General features: G+C 39.1%; 1 protein-coding gene and 1 pseudogene across 1 annotated transcript in view; both read right to left on the minus strand.

The window, feature by feature from the left end:
• The window catches only part of RAD51B (RAD51 paralog B), a 672,013-nt gene that overhangs the window by 322,446 nt on the left and 330,531 nt on the right, over window positions 1-19,036 (minus strand). The gene's annotated exons all lie outside the window — the stretch shown is intronic.
• Window positions 3,387-3,590, minus strand: LOC130042095 (uncharacterized; annotated as a pseudogene).

Here is a 19,036-nt window from a genome sequence, read left to right on the forward strand (position 1 = left end):
CCCGCTTGAGCAAATCGATGAACAACGGGAGGACAGTGACAGAATATAACAGATACTAAAATTGACTTGACTTGAAGGTAACATGAAGGTAAAGAGCATTTTGTTAAGGAGGTACAAAAAATTTGTTAAATATTTTTATAAACCTGGAATCAAAAGATGAACGATAACTAAGATGAAATAAAAGCACTGCCTCAAATACTAAGCTTAATTTTCTCCTCATAGTATGTATGATGAAGTAAAAGTTGCTAATGAAGCCTTTTTTTTTTTGGTTCGGGGATCAAACTCAGTGGTGCTTAGTTTTTACTCCTGATTGTGCACTCAGGGATGACTCCTAGTCGGCTCAGGGAGCCGTATGGAGTACTGGGAATCAAACCTGGATTGGCCTTGTGCAAGGAAATGGATCTACCCACTGTATTATCGCCCCAATTCCCAGATTATCGTTTTTATCCATTTCTTCAAAGAAAATTGAAAAAGCAGAAATGTCTTGCTTCTCTTTCATTCTGTTAGGCACTAACTTTATAAATAAGAGGAAATGCTGAAGAGTCAAATAAGGGAGACCTCTTCAAGAAGAAAGGGCTCGCTTATACATGAACCTAATCAGGGTGAGAATTTTTCCACCTGTGCTATAGCAAGAGCCTTTCTGCTACTCGCTGGGGTGTGAAGGAGGAAAGAGTCTGTCTGTTGACCTGAAACTCTCCCTGGGCAAGTAGGATTTGCCTTTTGAGTGATTTCTGACAGAAAATTCACTTCGTTCCACTGAAAGGCTAAAACCCAGACAAAAATTTTACTTTTGGAAACTTTGATCTAAAAGCCAATGAAGGTATTGCTCTTTGCATATTGTTTTCTTTAGCACATGTTCAAAAATAAGAATAAAAGGTTTCGTAATATTTCCAAAATTTAACTTGCTATTTATAGTTGTGAGAAACATATATCTAGTGTCCAAAAGAATAATTATGGGAATATGAGACAATCATGAGATCAATTATTATTCAGCTATTAGAAGTCTGATTATAAAAAAGTTTTTAATAGAAGAAAAGAGTTTATGATTAAAATATTAAGTAAAAAAAACTACATAAAATTTGAGCTAAACTATAAAAACTTTATATAAAATAATACTAGAAGGAAATATAACAAAATGCTATTAACAGTAGGCACTTCAAAATGGGGTTTTAGGTTACTAATATTTTTATATCAGCTTTATTGAGATATAATTCACTGACTAAAATTTTAATATTTTTTAATATATTCAGCAAATTGCACAGTAATTATCAAATTAATATTAGAACATCTTGTATCCCTTCAAAAATAAATGCTGGGTTCATTATATTTTTGTTTTGTTTTTTTTGGGGGGGGACACATCTAGCGGTGCTCAGGGAGTACTCATCCTGGTGATGCTCAGGAAACCATATGTGGGACCAAAGATCAAACTCAGGCAAGAAAGTGCCTTACCCACGGTACTATCTCTTCAGCTCCAAAAGAATAAATGCTTTTTTTATTCAACAAAACAGTTGTGGTGGGGGTTTTGAACTACATTCATCTATGCCCAAGGTTCATTCCTGGTTCTATTCTCAGGAATTAGTGCTGGCAGGGCTTGCAGGAGGGAACCTAGATCTGCAAGAAATGCCTTAGCTACTATCTTTCTGGTCACTAGATTCTTTAGCATTAACCCAAAATCCCTAAACCTCCATTCCTAAAATAGCAACAAATCTAATTTCTCTTTATAGATTTTCCTGTTCTGGACATGCCATACAAACGGAATCATATAATATGTGATCTTTTGAATATGGCTTCTTTCACTTAATATAATGTTTTCTAGATTCATCTGTCCAACATAGATCATTAAAAGGTAAAGGCCCTCCCGATGATCGTCGATTTGCTCAAGCGGGCCCAGTAACGTCTCCATTGGAGACTTTGTTGTTACTGTGTCTGGCATATCGAATACTCTCGGTAGCTTGCCGGGCTCTCCGAGAGGGGCGGAGGAATCGAACTCGGGTCGGCCATGTTGGCCGCTTGTAAGGCGAACGCCCTACCCGCTGTGCTATCGCTCCAGCCCTCATAGATCATTATTCAATTTTTTTTTTTTTTTGCTTTTTGGGTCACACTCGGCGATGCACAGGGGTTACTCCTGGCTCTGCGCTCGGGAATTACCCCTGGCGGTGCTCAGGGGACCATATGGGATGCTGGGAATTGAACCCAGGTCAGCCGCGTGCAAGGCAAATGCCCTACCCGCTGTGCTATTGCTCCAGTCCCAATTATTCAATTTTTATTGTAAAAAGTATTTCATTGTAAGGATAAGCTATATTTTGTTTATTCATTCATTGAAGGGCTGGGCGGGTAGGGCGTTTGCCTTGCAAGTGGCCAACACGGCTGACCCGAGTTCAATTCCTCCGCCCCTCTAGGAGAGCCCGACAAGATACCAAGAGTATCTCACCCGCACAGCAAAGCCTGGCAAGCTCCCCGTGATGTATTTCGATATGCCAAACACAGTAACAATTGTCACAATGGAGACATTACTGGGCCTGCTCAAGCAAATCGATGAACAACAAGCGGACAGTGACAGTGACATTCACTGAAGAGTATTTCAGTGGTATCATTTTAGGATATTATGAATAATGATACCATGAACATTTATGTATAACTTTTTTCCAGTTATCTAAGGCATATTATACCTAGGAACATGTAGGTGATCTTGGAGGGAAGGGGTGTTGGGCCACAACCAGTGATGCTCAAGGGTTACTCCTGGCTCTGCATTCAAGAATCACGCCTGGTAGTGCTCAGAGGACCGTGTGAAATGCCAGGGATCAAATCTAGGTCAGCAGTGAACGAAGCAAGCACTTTACCCACTGTACTATCTCTCTGGCCCCAGATGGGTGATTTTTTAAAATCGTTTTTGCCTTCTCATTTTTCTTAAGGTATATGTAGTACTTTCATGTATTAAAAAAAATAACCAAAAAAAAAGAAAGAGGATATCTTCTTGACTTTGATTTGCCTGTGTTTCAGTACTTCCTTTTCCCAATCTCTCATTCTCTTCTAAACCCAAGCCAGACGTTTTGTAGTTAATTAACTAAAATGTTTTTAATGAATGCTTGCTCTGAATTGGACCCTGTAGTAGGCAAATTAGAGGACATAAAAGAAATAGGAAATGAGGTCTTTACTTTCAAGAAAGGGGTGCTGCAAACTATAGAGCAAATTCATGGGAGGGAAAAACCACCAAGAGTAACCTTGAGAAATGGAGGAATAGAGCAGATCAAGTAGGGTGCTTCCATTCTACACTGAAGAATGAACCATTCCATCACTGAACATAAAACCAAAGAGGTTCTCTTATGTGTCTATGCTCTATCACAATGTGAAAAAGTAAAAAAAAAAACAACAAAAAAAATTGAGCTTAACAATCACTTCAACCCTCTGTAAGAAAGACATAAAGAAACAAAAGGCAAGCAGATGGTTAGCAGGTTCTATCTACAAAACTGATTATTTCATAAAATACTGTCTGCTACTTTCACACACATATAAGACTTGTTTTCTTTTATATCATCTTTGTTGATAAGAACAGATACTACACTTGATCTTAGCCAAAAGGCTGGAGCGATAGCACAGTGGTAGGACGTTTGCCTTACATGCAGCCAACATGGCCGACCCGAGTTCGATTCTTCCGCCCCTCTTGGAGAGCCTGACAAGCTACCGAGAGTATCTAGCCCGCATGGCAGAGCCTGGCAAGCTACCTGTGATGTATTTGATATGCCAAACACAGTAATAACAAAGTCTCCAATGGAGACATTACTGGGCCCGCTCGAGCAAATCGATGAACAATGGGAGGACAGTGACAGTGACAATCTTTGTTGACGAGTAAAGAAATGGCACTTCTTTAAGATATACTATAAGACCACTTAGGCACGCCAGTTTGAAAGCTCCCCTCAGTTCAAACACCTGTCCACATTTAACTTGTAAGAACAATTTGCCCCCAGATGAATGTGTATCACTGCCTGCCTCAGACCATCCATGCCACAGTACAATTCAAGTCATGACAACTAAGCATTAATCCCAGAGAGAGTTGTTTATGAAATAACACATGGAGGTATAAGGAAACGGTTTCAAAGAAGGAGAGGGGAGCTCAGTGGCAGAATGCTGGTCTTGCATCTGTGAGGCCCTGGGTTCAATTTCTGACAGCCACACATTTTTAAAAATTAGCTTACAGTCTACTCAAATATAGCTGAAAGTATAACAAACACTCATGTACTCAACTTGTGATATAAAGTACCAGTGAGATCTATTTTAAAAAGAGAGATTCATTAAGAAATCAAAGTATGCAAAGTTGGAAGGTCAAAAGTAGAGTAAGATGGTTCTAACCATCACCAAGAGGTCTAAGAGTAGGATAAATGCTTTGAAAATTGGAAGTCAGAAACTAAACAAAAGTGAAATTACGCTGAGGATAATAATGTTTCCCAAATATTCCTCTGGCTTGGGCAATTCCTACTCTCCTCCACTGTAGCCTCTGAAACCTGCTTCTCCCAGGGTACCAGATGAGTCATCTGCTAGAAGTAAGAAGAAATAGAGCTTCACATCAAAAGAAACAGCAAAAATTCATTGAGCTTCCTATGCAGCTGGAGTCTTCAGGGAAAAGGGGCTATAGAAACTGCTGTTATAGTGATTAGGAAAACAACAATAGCCACAATAATCCTGCCTGGAAACTGAAATAGGAGAATGAAAGGAGTGAAATGCTTTGATGGAGGTATGCCCATGTCCAAGAACTTGGAATAAAAGTGAGTTTAAAACAGCAAGTCTGAAATATACTCATAGAACAGGACCTGCCTTGCTAAGCCTGGTTCTTGTCATGGCTATTATGTTCCTTAATTTCATGAACATCATGTTCACTTGGAAAAAAAAACTTGTTTTAGTAGTAATTGCACATCAATATGAGAGTCCTATTATTTCTATTAAGTTAATTAACCTATTTTTGAAAAGTATACAAAATAGGTCACTTAAGTGGGTGTGACCTAACCCAGTGAACTATGCTTTTAAACTGTCTCCAACTATTAAGATTTATAGACGCCTTTATCAACATCTTAGTTTGAAAAGGCTGGCTGAGTGAAAGGCATGCAGCACCAGGCAAAAACAGCTTTGGTCCCTATCAATCAGTCTATTATAACTTAATGATATTTAGATGATGTGATTAGATTTTTAAATTGAATGCTGTTTAATCTAAATTCCAGAGTGCTTGTGTCATCGTGGCATATTTTTAAGGCTCATAAAAACATCTGAATGGGAGAATTTCAATCTCACATCCAAAAAATAGTGTTCTTCTTAGATTGCTATGGGAGAAAACTGTCCCATTGTATGAATATGTGGATGAAAACTGCTTCTAAATTCTCACTATTCTCTTCCAAAGGCCATGAAGAACTGAGTGACATGTAGGCAATTACAGAAGTGTATATTTATTCTGTCTTTTTTCCAGCTTCATATCATTGCTTGCATTATTCCCTTAGCAGTAAGTTTTCTCTACCTCCTAATGTTCGACCCTCCCCAGCCCCCACCCAACACTCTTTATTATATGACATATTACATAAATCTCATATTTTTATTCCCTGAAGAAGTAAAAGAGCTCTGGACCCAAAACCAGAATGTGGCTGGAAGAGGCAGAGAATTAAAATGAACTGAACAGAAATGGAAAATGCGTTCTGCACTCTGGAACAGAAAACACCTCCACCTCCAGGGCCTTTCCTTTACACAGCTTTTTAAATTCTGGCAACCAATTGTTTAATCCTCAAAAAGAAAATTAGAAGATTCCTTTCTGGAGAAAGACACAAGCTACTGAGAAGACTTATAAATGCAGATGTTTGCAGGCCCACCTCCAAACACAAAAGTCAAAGAGAAAATTATAATCCCCCTATTTTTAAAGAACATTTTTGAGGATACATAGGATATGATTTTTCAATATTTAGCAGCCTGTATTTTGGTAAGATCTGGGTTTATTGCTCACATATCACTGTCACTGTCCTCCCGTTGTTCATCGAGTTTCTCAAGTGGGCCCAGTAACGTCTACATTGTGAGACATGGTTGTTACTGTGTTTGGCTTATTGAATACGTCACAGGGAGCTTGCCAGGCTTTGCCATGCAGGCGAGATACTCTCGGTAGCTTGCCGGGCTCTCCAAGAGGGGTGGAGGAATCCAACTTGGGTCGGCCATGTTGGCTGCGTGCAAGGCAAACGCCCTACCCGCTGTGCTATCACTCCAGCCCAAGATCTGGGTTATTATTAATAAATATATATTAATATAATAACAATAGGACCATTTAAGTACCTTTTATTAAGTCTAGTTGAAATGCAGTTTGGCCAAGAAGTGATCAATTGAGATGTGCAAAGGTGATATTTATATAAGGTAGGGTCCATCCTAGGCCACTATCATGACTAAGAAAAATCTAAATTTCCAGCCCCTGTCTGTTTCCAAAATTTTTGTCTCCCAGTCTCCATTTATCTCTATCACTTCTCTGTCCATTATAGAAATCAAAACTCTTATTCCTAAGAACTCCTAGCTGGCATGGAGAGAATAATCTATTTTACTGACGGGTATGAAAGTTATGACCTTCTGATAAATGTTTCCTTGTAAGGCAAGGGGCTAAAGAGAAGATGATGCTGAAGTCAGTAGAACTAGGCTCAAACTCTAGTTGCACCATTAATAATATCCTCAAGAAATTGGTAAATTGCTTTGAAGTTATATTTCTTTATTTCTCAAGTATACATGATGAAAAAATGCACCTTATAAGGTTGCTTTCAGAGTTAAAGTAAGAGGATGTTAGGGGCTGAAGTGATTGGACAGCAGGTAGAGCATCTGCCTTGCACGCAGCTTACCCGGGTTCGATCCCTAGCATCCCATATGGTCCCCCAAGCACTGCCAGGAGTAATTCCTGAGTGCAGAGCCAGGAGTAACCTCTGAGCATCAATGGGTATGACCCAAAAAGAAAAAAAAATTAAAGTAGAGGATATTATAAGCATAAAGCTCTAAAGAGAGAAGGGAAGTGTAGGGGGAAGATCAGAACCCTACCAAGTGAGTTTTCACAAGTGAAATTTCACCATTCTATGAACTCTCTAGAACTTCACCTTCTGTGGACCAATTAAGAAGACAGGACATACTTATCAAATCTTAACTGGGATACTCTGTAAGGCCATGTCCATGCAACACTGAAAAGAGAGTGGAAATTGAGGACGGGTATACACTGATAGAACTTTGTTTCATCCATCCATTCAATCATTTAACCAACCCCTGCCTCTTCTAGGACATGAAAATATGAAATTGGTCAGGCTAGCATCCTTCAATTAATCTAGCAGGAAGAAAAGGACATGCACAAAATAAGTGTGATAGGTTTCAAAAGAACTATATTGGAAGAATATACTGGATAGGATGGGGGGGGATGAAAAAGTACCTAATTCCATTCATGTCATATGAGACTTAATGACAGAATTGGTTTTTAAAAATACTTCTGAAGCCAAAGAGACAGATCAGCAGGCTGGAGAACATGCTTTGCATGCAAGAGGCCCAGTCTGAGCACTGTACAACATGGTTCCCTGAGCACTGAAACAGAAATAGCCTCTAGGCACTAACAAATGTGCAGCCCCACAAATAAGTTCTTTCAATCAAAGAAGTAGGTGGAGAGATCGTAAAGTGTTCGATAATGTGATACATTTAGGAATCTACCATCTTTCAATATGACTGAATCGTAGGTCTCAAGAAGATTCAAACTCAGAAACAAGGTCCGTCTGAGGAATTTAAATATTAGTACCCAGGACACCACAAATAGTTTTAAAGAGAGAAAGTAATACTTTATATAGCACTTTAGGAAGGTAACTCTGGAAATGGTGTAACAGTCGACTGTAATCAAGTCACTTTGGTGACAGGGAGACAATTACAGCTATCCAATGACTGAAGAGCAAAAACCTAATTAAGCTAATAACAGGAGAACGGAAAGAAGAGGTAAGAAAATGTATCTGCAGCTTTAAGAAAAGGATATTAGAGTTGTGAGGCTTGAAAGATGGGCTGACTTAAGGACAGGGGTGGAGAGATATTGGCACATTGGTGGTAGGTGTAGTGCAGTAACAATGTATGCCTAAAATATAAATATTAACATCATTGTAAACCACGTTACCTCAATAATAAAATATTACAAATATAATTTTGAGGGGCTGGATCAATAGTACATCAGGTAAGGTACTTATTTAACACCTATCCCCAGGTTTGTCTCCCAGCACCCAATATGGTCCCCAACCTTCCAAAAGTCCAAGAGTTATCTCTGAGTGCGGAGCTAGGAATAAGCTCTGAGCACGCACATGCACATGTGCACACATACACACTCACACACACACACACTCACACACACACAACTGTTTGTTTTGGGGCCACACCTGTTGTTGTGCAGGTGCTACTCCTCACTCTGAATTCAGGAATTAGTCCTGGTGAGGCTTAGGGGAAACATATGGGGTGCCAGTGATGGAACCCAGGTTGACTTCATGCAAGGAAATCACCCTATCCACTATACTATTGCTCCAGCCAATATATTCAGATATGGGCTGGAGCGATAGCACAGCGGGTAGGGCGTTCGCCTTACAAGCGGCCAACATGGCCGACCCGAGTTCGATTCCTCCGCCCCTCTCGGAGAACCCGGCAAGCTACCGAGAGTATTTGATATGCCAGACACAGTAACAACAAAGTCTCCAATGGAGAAGTTACTGGGCCCGCTCGAGCAAATCGACGATCAATGGGAGGGCCTTTACCTTTATATATATATTATATATACATATATACTATATATAATTTTAAAAAGAAAGATGGATATTTCTATTCACAGAGAAGATTATAGTGTATTATGTACATGTTGAAGTACAAATGATGATTGGATATTCAAATAATAGCCATCTCCAGGGGGTATGGTGACACCAGCAGGTCAAGCTGTACCTGTGAGGCCAGTGAATCAGCAACTTCATGGCACCTTCAGGCTTCCAGATATCCCAAAACTGCTGCTGTGCCTTTGGCCAGACCCCAAAAACTTGGGGCAAAGTTTACCAAGAAAGTAAACAGCCAAAAGTTAGGTATGTGGGAGACACGCCCACAAACCACCTCTGGCTCGGCTATATAATTGGAGGCATGGCCTCTCTGGTTCCTGATCGAACTCCTTAAAGGCCATGATCCCAGTGACTCAGAATCAAATCTCTAAACCCAACGGGTTTTGGCAGAAATGCATCCGGTCCCTGCAGTAGGTTACCGGTGCCAGGCCAACCAAGGTGGGAATAGGTTTTGTGCCGTGGCCTATTCCCCCTGGTGGCCTCGTGGCCATCATCCTCCAGAGGCCACTGGACAGTCAGGTTTGGGTCCGCAGTGATGAGACATGTGGGGGCCACACGAGATGGGGGTGAAGCCGGCCCTTTCCTCCCCATCCCAATGAGACCCCAAGTTGCTGCCCACTAATGACATCTCTGGCTCCTGATCAAGCTACTTAATGGCCATGATCCCAGAGACTCAGAAACAAATCTCGAAACCCAGCGGCTTTTGGCAGAAATGTGTCCAGACCCCGCAGTAGGTTACTGTCACTGGACCACCCCACGGGAGAAAGGGTGCTGTCCCTCCACCTGCTCAACCTAGGCATCTCAGTGGCCACCATCTTCCAGAGGCCACTGGACAGTCAGATTTGGGTCCGCAGTGATGAGACACGTGTGGCCTCACAGGATGGGGGTTGAGCCAGCCCTTTCCTCCTCATCCCAACGAGACTCCCAGGTGCCGCCCACAAATGGCCTCTCTGGCTCCTGACCAAGCTACTTAATGGCCATGATCCCAGAGACTCAGAGATCCTTTGAGACAAATCTCAAAACCCAGCGGCTTTTGGCAGAAATGCGTCCAAACCGCGTAGTAAGTTACTGTCGCCGGGCCACCCCAGGGGGGAAAGGGTGCTGTCCCTCCACCTGCTCCCCCTTGGTGGCTCGGTGGCCACCATCCACTAGAGGTCATTGGACAGTCAGGTTGGGCCTACAGTGACAAGACACACGGGGCCTCACAGTATGGGGGGGTGGAGCAGGCCCTTTCTTCCCCGTCCCAATGAGACCCCGAGTTGCCGCCCGTGAACGATCTCTCTGGCTCCTGATTAAGCTGCTTAACGACCATGATCCCAGAGATTCAGGAACAAATCTTGGAACCCAGCAGGTTTTGGCAAGAAATCCCTCCAGATTTAATTGTAAAAATTTCGGAATTTCAAAATCGCAGCCACTACTGCAGCCACGCAACATCATATGTTATTCATAACAAGCAATAGAAAACAAATTGTCTACTGTTGCCTTTTCGGCAGATCTGAGTGTTGGGGTAAAATCCCAAATAATAATGGTGGGTTTGGTACCAAAATATTTAATGTAATAAAAGTAGAGAGAGAGTGATGTGGAAATCATCTCCCCCCAGGTAGGGGGAGGGTATGGGATGGGGGTATACTGGGGTGTTCGATGGTGGAGAATGGGCACTGGTGAAGGTATGGGTGTTTCATTGTATGACCGAGAATTAAATCCAAAAGCTTTGTAACTGCTCTCATGGTGATTCAATAAATAAAATTATAAAAAAATGGAAAAAAAAAGTAAGGTGGAGTTCATGCACAATTCAATCAGCCTAATCAGTGGCTGAATAAACAGCAGTACTACATAAAAAAATAGCCATCTCCTTCCTTGGATTTATAAATCTATAACTAAAGGGAAAGATCTCGGGTGCAAACTGAGATTGTGAACCACTAAAGATTAAGGTTAATTTGAAATATGAATATTGAGCAACACTTCTCTAACTATTTTTGCTGCTCTTTTACTTAGCATATGCCAGCAGGTAAGCATTCTCATGCCACTTGAAATTGAGGACCCTTTGATGAAACTTGATTTATATCTAAAAGCCATATTATTTAATCAAATATTTAGTACAGAAAGCAACTCTTGAAAGTTATGTCATGTATTTTGTAATACTCTGGGTCTAACTAAAGGAGGGAATCCATTAATATGACAGACTGATAATAATCAACCAAGGCTAGTAAACTTAATATAAAAAAATGTACTAAACTTACTCTTCTGAACTCAATAAATAATATTTTCTTCTTTTTTGTTTTATATCTATTAACCTTCTGACCATAGAACTGTATACTTTGTCTCATTAATTATAAAACCTTGCCCGACAGTTTGGCAAATGGTGGTCTAAAATTTTTATCTTCGTGGCATAGTTGGAAAAACAAAACAGAGAATGAAAATTATGTGCATGTGGTCTCCCAGGAGTTTATTTTAGTGAAGCTGAAAACAGAACACAGATATTCAAACTCCTGGTTTACACTTTCTCCTTGACACCTATCACCATAATCAATCAACTTTAGGATGTTACCCCTGGGTACCTGGCAGTGTATTCATGGCACTGTGCCAGGCCACTCTCTGATGGAATAAAATATTAATGCAGAGATTACTGGATGAGTGGGTGTAGGGTTATGAGTAGGGAATTTTCTCTAAGGCCTTTTAGCTATTTCTTTTATGTATCATGTTTACCAAATTAAGTGGATTATTATTTCAAAGCATACAAAATGAAAAAGAATTTCTAAACTACTTACAGCTTCAAGAATAATGCCCATGCAAAAGATAGTACATTTTAATAAGAGAGTTATTTTTGATCATCACTAAAAATGAAAATTTAATGATGGAGACAAAACGGATACAGAGAGTTGGCATGAGAATTGGAATCCTATGCGGCCAGGTCACCAGGACAAATCTTATCCAGGCTGGGTATGACCGGAAGTCAATCTGATATAATACTGCTTTGTTGGCTACTGTGGAAGAAAAATACTGGTCTGTTTCAGGCCAGTTCTCACAAGACAAGCTTCTACATTCACAAAAAAGTAGCATTTCTGAACCTAATAGGATTCTACTCAAGAGAAAAATAAATCTGGATGAACAAAGTCTGAATTTACATCTACTTACCTCTCTCCACCATGAAAGCTGACCCCTTTCTCACTACTTTATACAATTTGATAACCTATATATATTTCTCTGTCTCTCTCTGACAAAATTTTATGTTGCTGTGCAGACTTATTTTTCTTCTTAAATGAACTATAGAGTTTTCCAGGTCTCAACCCAAAGTTAACTGGTGCAAAGTTCCCAATGTGTTACTAATGGGACAAAAGAATAAATTTTATTTTAAAGTGATTTTCAAATCTTGCTACAGAAGGACATCTGAAAGCACTTAAGAATCAAATTATAACCCTAGTGGTTGAAAGAAAGAGGAAAAAAACACCTCTGTCTTGTTCCATAAAGATTATTGAAAATACCATGCGATTAATGCTATTTATATGGCACTGAGCTAAACTCCAAAGGTAACACTTAACCACTCTCTGTTTACCAAGTTATCTACCAGATTTGTTTACTTTGTCTGATTTACTAAGACAAATACGTTGAGTGTCTAAAATGTTTTATCTGGCCCTGGGAAAGGAAAACTAAAGGAGTGTTGTGCTTTTATTAATAGATAAGTGCAAACAGGCCCTATCCTATCAAATGAACAGCTAGGACCTTTGGCCACTGTTTACTGAAAATAAAATTAGCCTTGGCTGGCAGGTACTTATCAGATCTGAGAATAATTAACTACCCACATCTGGTACATGTTACTGAAAATGCTAGTGGAAGCCATTAACTTTGGTAAGGGTTATTTTTCCTGAACAGCTAACATCCCCCTAACATACCATTGGAATGCACTCTTTCTTCCCAAACACACTCGTGGCAGCATCAAAAGCAGTTTCACAAGCTGTTTCCCCACTTCAACACAACAGAAAAACATCTCTAAAAATCTGAAAGAAATCTCCGAGACATGCTGGACTTCACCACACTCCACAATGCCCACCATTGTCATCCTCTACCTCAGCAAGCAAGCAAGGCTCATTTTAAGTTGATCAATGCTAACATTCTATACTGTTAAGTTTTTATTTTTTTTAAATACATACTTCACATTTTTCCCACCGAGGACATCATGGGACATTAACAATGAGAATCTTGACAACTCAAAAAGAAATCCTGCCATACTCCACCATTACTGTAGCCCTGTCCTCCCATTGTTCATCGATTTGCTCGAGTGGGCCCAGTAACATCTCCATCGTGAGACTCATTGTTACCGTGTTTGGTATATCCAATACTTCACGGGCAGCTTGCCAGGCTTTGCCGCTTTGGTGAGATACTCTCGGTAGCTTTCTGGGCTCTCCAAGAGGGGCGGAGGAATCATGGAGGAATCGAACCTGGCTCGGCCAGCGGGCCCTCTGGCTGCGCATAAGGCAAATGGACTTGTGTGGTGAAGTCCGGCAAATTACCGCTGTGCTATCGCTCCAGCCCCACCACCATTACTAGGGAGTTGAAAATACAGTACTCAAATTTGGGTTGATCATGCCAGATTCATTTCTTTGCCATCCTCACAACAGCTTTACCAAGTAATAGTTTTTACAGTTTTATTATAGAAAGGAAGTGTTCTAAGTCTTAAATAAGGAAGTGTTCTAAGGTTTAAATAAGGAAAATGAAATAAATAATTTTACATTTTTTCATGGAAGCTCAGAAACAGGAAACTCAAAGACTCATCAATGAGCTTGTTGTGAAGTTCTAAACAAATGACTTGTTTGGTCAATTAACTGCTCATCTCTCTGCTCCACAGAGCAGAATCATATCCTTGTCCACATTGCAATGTCATGAGGAGTCAGGAGTAAGCTTCTGACAGCACCAGGAAAATTCTTGTAATTAAAGAGATTAGAAATTCTAACCTCTAAGAGATCTCTCTACGCAGAGAATGATATTAATAATTAATTGTAATACTTTACTCAACACTATCTGTCAAGGTGTTTGTTCCAACATTTTGTAGATAAATATTACTAATTCTCCCAGTGTGATAAGCAATTTCATTCTAGTGATTAAGATTTGGGTAGTTTGAAGATCAGCTGTCTTATTTCCAAGAAAACTACAAATTGCATTCTATTAGCCATGACAAGATGGTCTGTCTATGTATACATATGTTACTAAAGTGTGCTGGTTGGGTAGATACCAGGCAGCCTGGCAGATGAGGACAAGATCTAAGAAATGGAGCCAGTAAATAGGCTTGAAAAGAACAGGAGATAGAAGTAGTAACAGACATTGTGGAAATATAATACAGGGGAAGAAAAAAAGGCCAAAGAAAAATAACAGAAAAAGGAATGAGCAGTTCCTGGATTAGGCAATAAGGACAACTAGAAAAGTGAGGTTAAGTCACTTTGCAATGACAGGTATGAGCTGAAGAACTGCAAGAGATTAAGAATGGTGGGAGGAAGTCTTCTGTGAGATATCAAGGCAAGGAGGAATTATTTGGTTGGGATCAGAAAAATATGTTTTTGATCTGAGTTGAATCCAGTGAGGTTGAAAAGAAACAGAGAAAGGAACAGATTTACAATTCCAAGAAGAGTTAAGTTATGAGGCATCTTAAAATTTATTTGTGTAAACTTGGCAAAATTAGAAAATGTTAAGTCCCTAGTCTTGCAACTCCAATAATAAATTTGATTTGCTGGATTGCAAAAGATTTCTCATGTGAATGCTATCTATAATATCACTTTAATCATTCAATTATTCAACCAGGATACTATCTATGGCCTGACTCTAGAAACTCGGTTTCCCTAGGATTATTGTTATCCAGATAGTTTAGAAACCACGTGCAACTCAAGGAGGTAGGCAGCTCCAACTATTTTTGGTGTTATTAAAAAAGAAGGATGATTGCTCTGAAGGATCAAGCCCTATAACTAATAGCTACGATGCTTTATAAACTCTATTAACCATTACTAGATGGTCTACCTATTTACTAAAGTATGCTTGTGTTTGCTGTTCTTTCATAAAGCACTTTTTATAGAAGGAAAATTTCTGTACACTAAAGATATTATTATCAAAATTTAAAAAATACTTTGCCTGGAAGTTTTAAAAGTAATTATTTCCAAGGTATAGAGTCTTCTATATTAAATGTTTAAAAGGAGCCTAAGAACGAGTCATAAAACAGAGGTTACCAGAGCAGTTAGATGTGGGGAGTTTGGGGGGATTATGATGCAGGGCGGGGAACTGAGACAATATTTGAGGGAAAAGGGCACTATGGTGACAGTCTGATGTCAAAATGCTGCATACATAAAACCCTGCCATTAACAGAATTGCAAAATTATGAATCAGGTGGCTAAAATAAAGTTTAATTATAAATAAAAAAGAGATGGCAGGGAAATAGTGTAAGAGTTAAAGCACAGGCTTTAATATGTGAATCTGAGCTCAATCTCTTACATAAAACTTTTTAAAACAATAAATAAAAGGCTTCTAGAATACTTTCATGTATATTTTTAAAGCATATACTAATTAAAAATATTCCTAAATTTACATATTTTGGTGGGGTGGGGGTGTCTCAAGCAATAGTTATGTCCTTGAGGCCACTCCCAGCAACACGTGGCCAATCAAGTGAGTTTTACAGTTAACTTGGTGTCAGCTGCGGGCCACCAGGGCTACACCTAGACAATTCCTGAGGGGGATCATGTAGTGCTGGATTTCGAGGCATGCAAGACTCTGACCACTGAGTTAGCTCTGGGCTCAACTTTATGACAATGGAATAAGAATGTTATGCCTGGGAAGATAGGTAAAATTTACATAAGACAATTGTTTTAAAACAAGGAATTTTACTTTCCTATTAAACAGGACAATTCAGTATTCTAAAATGCACTGCTATAATAGTTAAAATATGTTTCCCTGAATTTAGAGGTCCCTTAGTAGTGCATTGATGGTTGAATTATTTCAATCTTGTTCTGTATTATATCCCTCTTTCAAGATTTACATAAATCGTAATGGCCTGGAAATGAAACCTATTAAGGGATTTTGTAACCTTAGCAGTACAGTCATTTTCGGCTAGGCAATTCTCTGTCATGAGGTGCAGTCCTGTACACTGTAGGATGTTTAGCAGTACCCCAAGATTCTACTCAGGAGCACCCCTCCAATATTCCCTACACAGTTCTCACCATCAAAAACATCTCCATATTGTCAAATTTCTTCTAAAGATAAAACCATTTCCTGTGAAAACCACTGCTAGAAAGGAGGAAGAAAAGAATTAAGGCAGACATGTGTTTTAAAAAATATACAGGATTCCATCAATCACTGGATGTGTACCCTTGTGAAAACTGACTTGTCAGGACTTTCTCATTAATAAAATGGGTCATTATCCCCAGTAGCCATTGTCTTTGTGTCCCAGAATCTTTTCTGGGAGGAAGAGGTAAAGAAGTGTTCTCTTCATCAGGAGAATCTGCTCTCATACATTCTCAACCAAGTCCCTGCTACAAGACTGAGCATGTGAACAATGCTTTATTTATTTATTTATTTATTTATTTATTTATTCGCTTTAGGCTGGAGTGATAGCACAGAGTAGGGCATTTGCCTTGTGCGCAGCCAGCCCAGCCCAGCTAGGTTCGATTCCTCCGCCCCTCTAAGAAAGCCTGGCAAGCTACCGAGAGTATCTCGCCCACGCAGCAAAGCCCGGCAAGCTACCTGTGACGTATTCGATATGCCAAAACACAATAACAACAAGTCTCAAAATGGAGACGTTACTAGGTCCGCTGGAGAAAATCGATGAACAATAGGAGGACAGTGTTTGACAGTGTTTTGTTTATTTATTTATTTGGGTGGAGGGGGCACACCCAGAGGTGCTAAGGGCATTCTCCTGGCTCTGTACTCAGGGATCACTCCTGGAAGTGCTCAGGAAATTGTATGTGATGCCAGGGACATCCTTCAGGTCTTCATGATAAAAACAAGCATGTGACCGACATTGGGCCAATTATATTAAATTCGGAAATTTCCATTGAAACCATAAGAAAATTTGTATTCCCTTAAAAGTTGCCAGCTAGCAAAAGATAAGCCTGGAACTTCTTTGTGAGAAAAGTGGAAAACAAATACAAGCAACAGAATGAGAACAAATAATGATAAAATGATACACTATATTAAGTCATATATCCTCTTTAGATTCTATTACAAGATCTACTGTCCTTTTATTTTAATGGAAGTCAGTGTAAGTTAGGTTTTATCACTTGGAACCAAGAGCTCTACCTAGAAATTACCTACTTAAAATGGTTGTTGAGATGACCAAGTAAAATTATGAAAATAAGTCTATATAGGACTTTCTTCCCCGATTCCCAATCCATAGAAATAAAAACACAATTATGTAGGGTTTCCACACAGTACAGTGAAGGATCAGACAATAAAACCCATAACTTCGCTCTGCCTCTTTTCAACAAACTAGCTGACAATTCACTGTCCAAAACAAACACTGTCCTCCCGTTGTTCATCAATTTGCTCGAGCGGGCCCAGTAACATCTCCATTATGACAATTGTTACTGTGTTTGGCATACTGAATACATCACAGGTAGCTTGTCAGGCTTTGCCATGTGGGTGAGATACTCTCGGTAGCTTGCTGGGCTCTCTGCAGGGGCGGAGGCTGACATTCAATAAAAGCTTAAATTCACGGAGCTAAAAATTCACAGTCATGGTCACGGTCCTCCCGTTGTTGACCGATTTGCTCGAGTGGGCCCAGTAACATTGTGCGACTCGTTACTGTGTTTGGCATATCGAATACGTCACGGGTAAAATGACTATACTTTAAATTACCAACAATCAAGTCAATAAAAACTTGATTTATTTCCTTTGCTAGCCATAATTTTTTGGGTGCCAATAGTAAATGTTTTGAATTTAAGGTTTCATCGTTTGATATCACAAGAAGGCAGAAAGAGGGGGGTTACAGAATTAATTCATTATATCAGAATAGCAGGACTGGAGCCAGGGTGAATCAAATGAAACACTTCAGATGACAAATTTTAGAAGCCTCCAAAACCTCAGTAATCAACAGAAATACTATTTTAATGTAACATTTAAAAAAATTAAAATGCACTGGTGGAGGGAAGTTGACACTGGTGGGATTGGTGTTGGAATATTATAAATAATAAAAATAAATAAATAAAATAAATAATAAAATAAATAATAATAAATAATAAATAATAATAAATAATAAAAATGCCAAAACTTTATGCTGAAAAAATATTATAATTTAAATAAAGATGAGATCAACATCACTAATTTTTCATTGTATCACAGGTTCCAATACAATTTGGCATGGCATTATAAGAGTAAAAATTCTAAGCTGAAGAGGCAAAGTTATATATATAACTCACAAGCAACATGAAGGATTTAAATGCACTGGGGAGGTAAAACTAATTAAGAACTCTGAACTGAATACTAATTCCAGCTCTGTCCACACCCTATAAGTGAGCACATACTTGGCCTTTTTAACTTTAGTTTTTTTATTCCTAAACCAAAAGGGCTATTCCAGGTAATTCTTAAAATCTTTTTTAAGTTCTATGGTTACATACTAAATTTGATTATCTTTGATGACTAGAAACAAGTAAGTACCAAATATGTTGTATTTCCAGTTCAATATTTGTTATCTAGGAGCTTATGAAATGACAAGCTTTACCTATTCAAGACAACCAGTGAAAAATAACCCAGGTTAAGGGTGATTTTGTTTTGTTTAATATGGGTGTTCTCACATGTTTCAAATGCCATTCAATTATAAGACCCTACAATGGGGAGGCCAGCAGCTCTCTGTTGTGGGGATAAAGTAGCATAGTTGATCTGTGTCTCTAAGAACTGAAATAATTCACATGGCCACCCACTGGCGAGCCTACTGAAGCATAAAGCCATCAGGTTAATAAGTGACTGCTTATGATTTCTAACAATTTCCAGAAATAGGAAAATTAAAATCTGAAGTCAACAATAAAGAAAAGGCATATGGAGTCCAGAATAGGAAAACAAAAAAGCTAACCTATCAACTTTAAAATAGCACATTAAGTTAAAAGTTTGAAAGTAGCAATTAGTTTAGAAAGCATTGGAAATAGAATACAAATCTGAAAATAAAAAACTAAAATGTTTAAAGTGGAAGATATGTTAATTTATATGTTTATTAATGTAAAAAATAACTAAAATGGTTG

This window comes from Sorex fumeus, unplaced genomic scaffold (genome assembly GCF_029834395.1).
Source record: "Sorex fumeus unplaced genomic scaffold, SorFum_2.1 ptg000098l, whole genome shotgun sequence".
NCBI lineage: Eukaryota > Metazoa > Chordata > Mammalia > Eulipotyphla > Soricidae > Sorex > Sorex fumeus.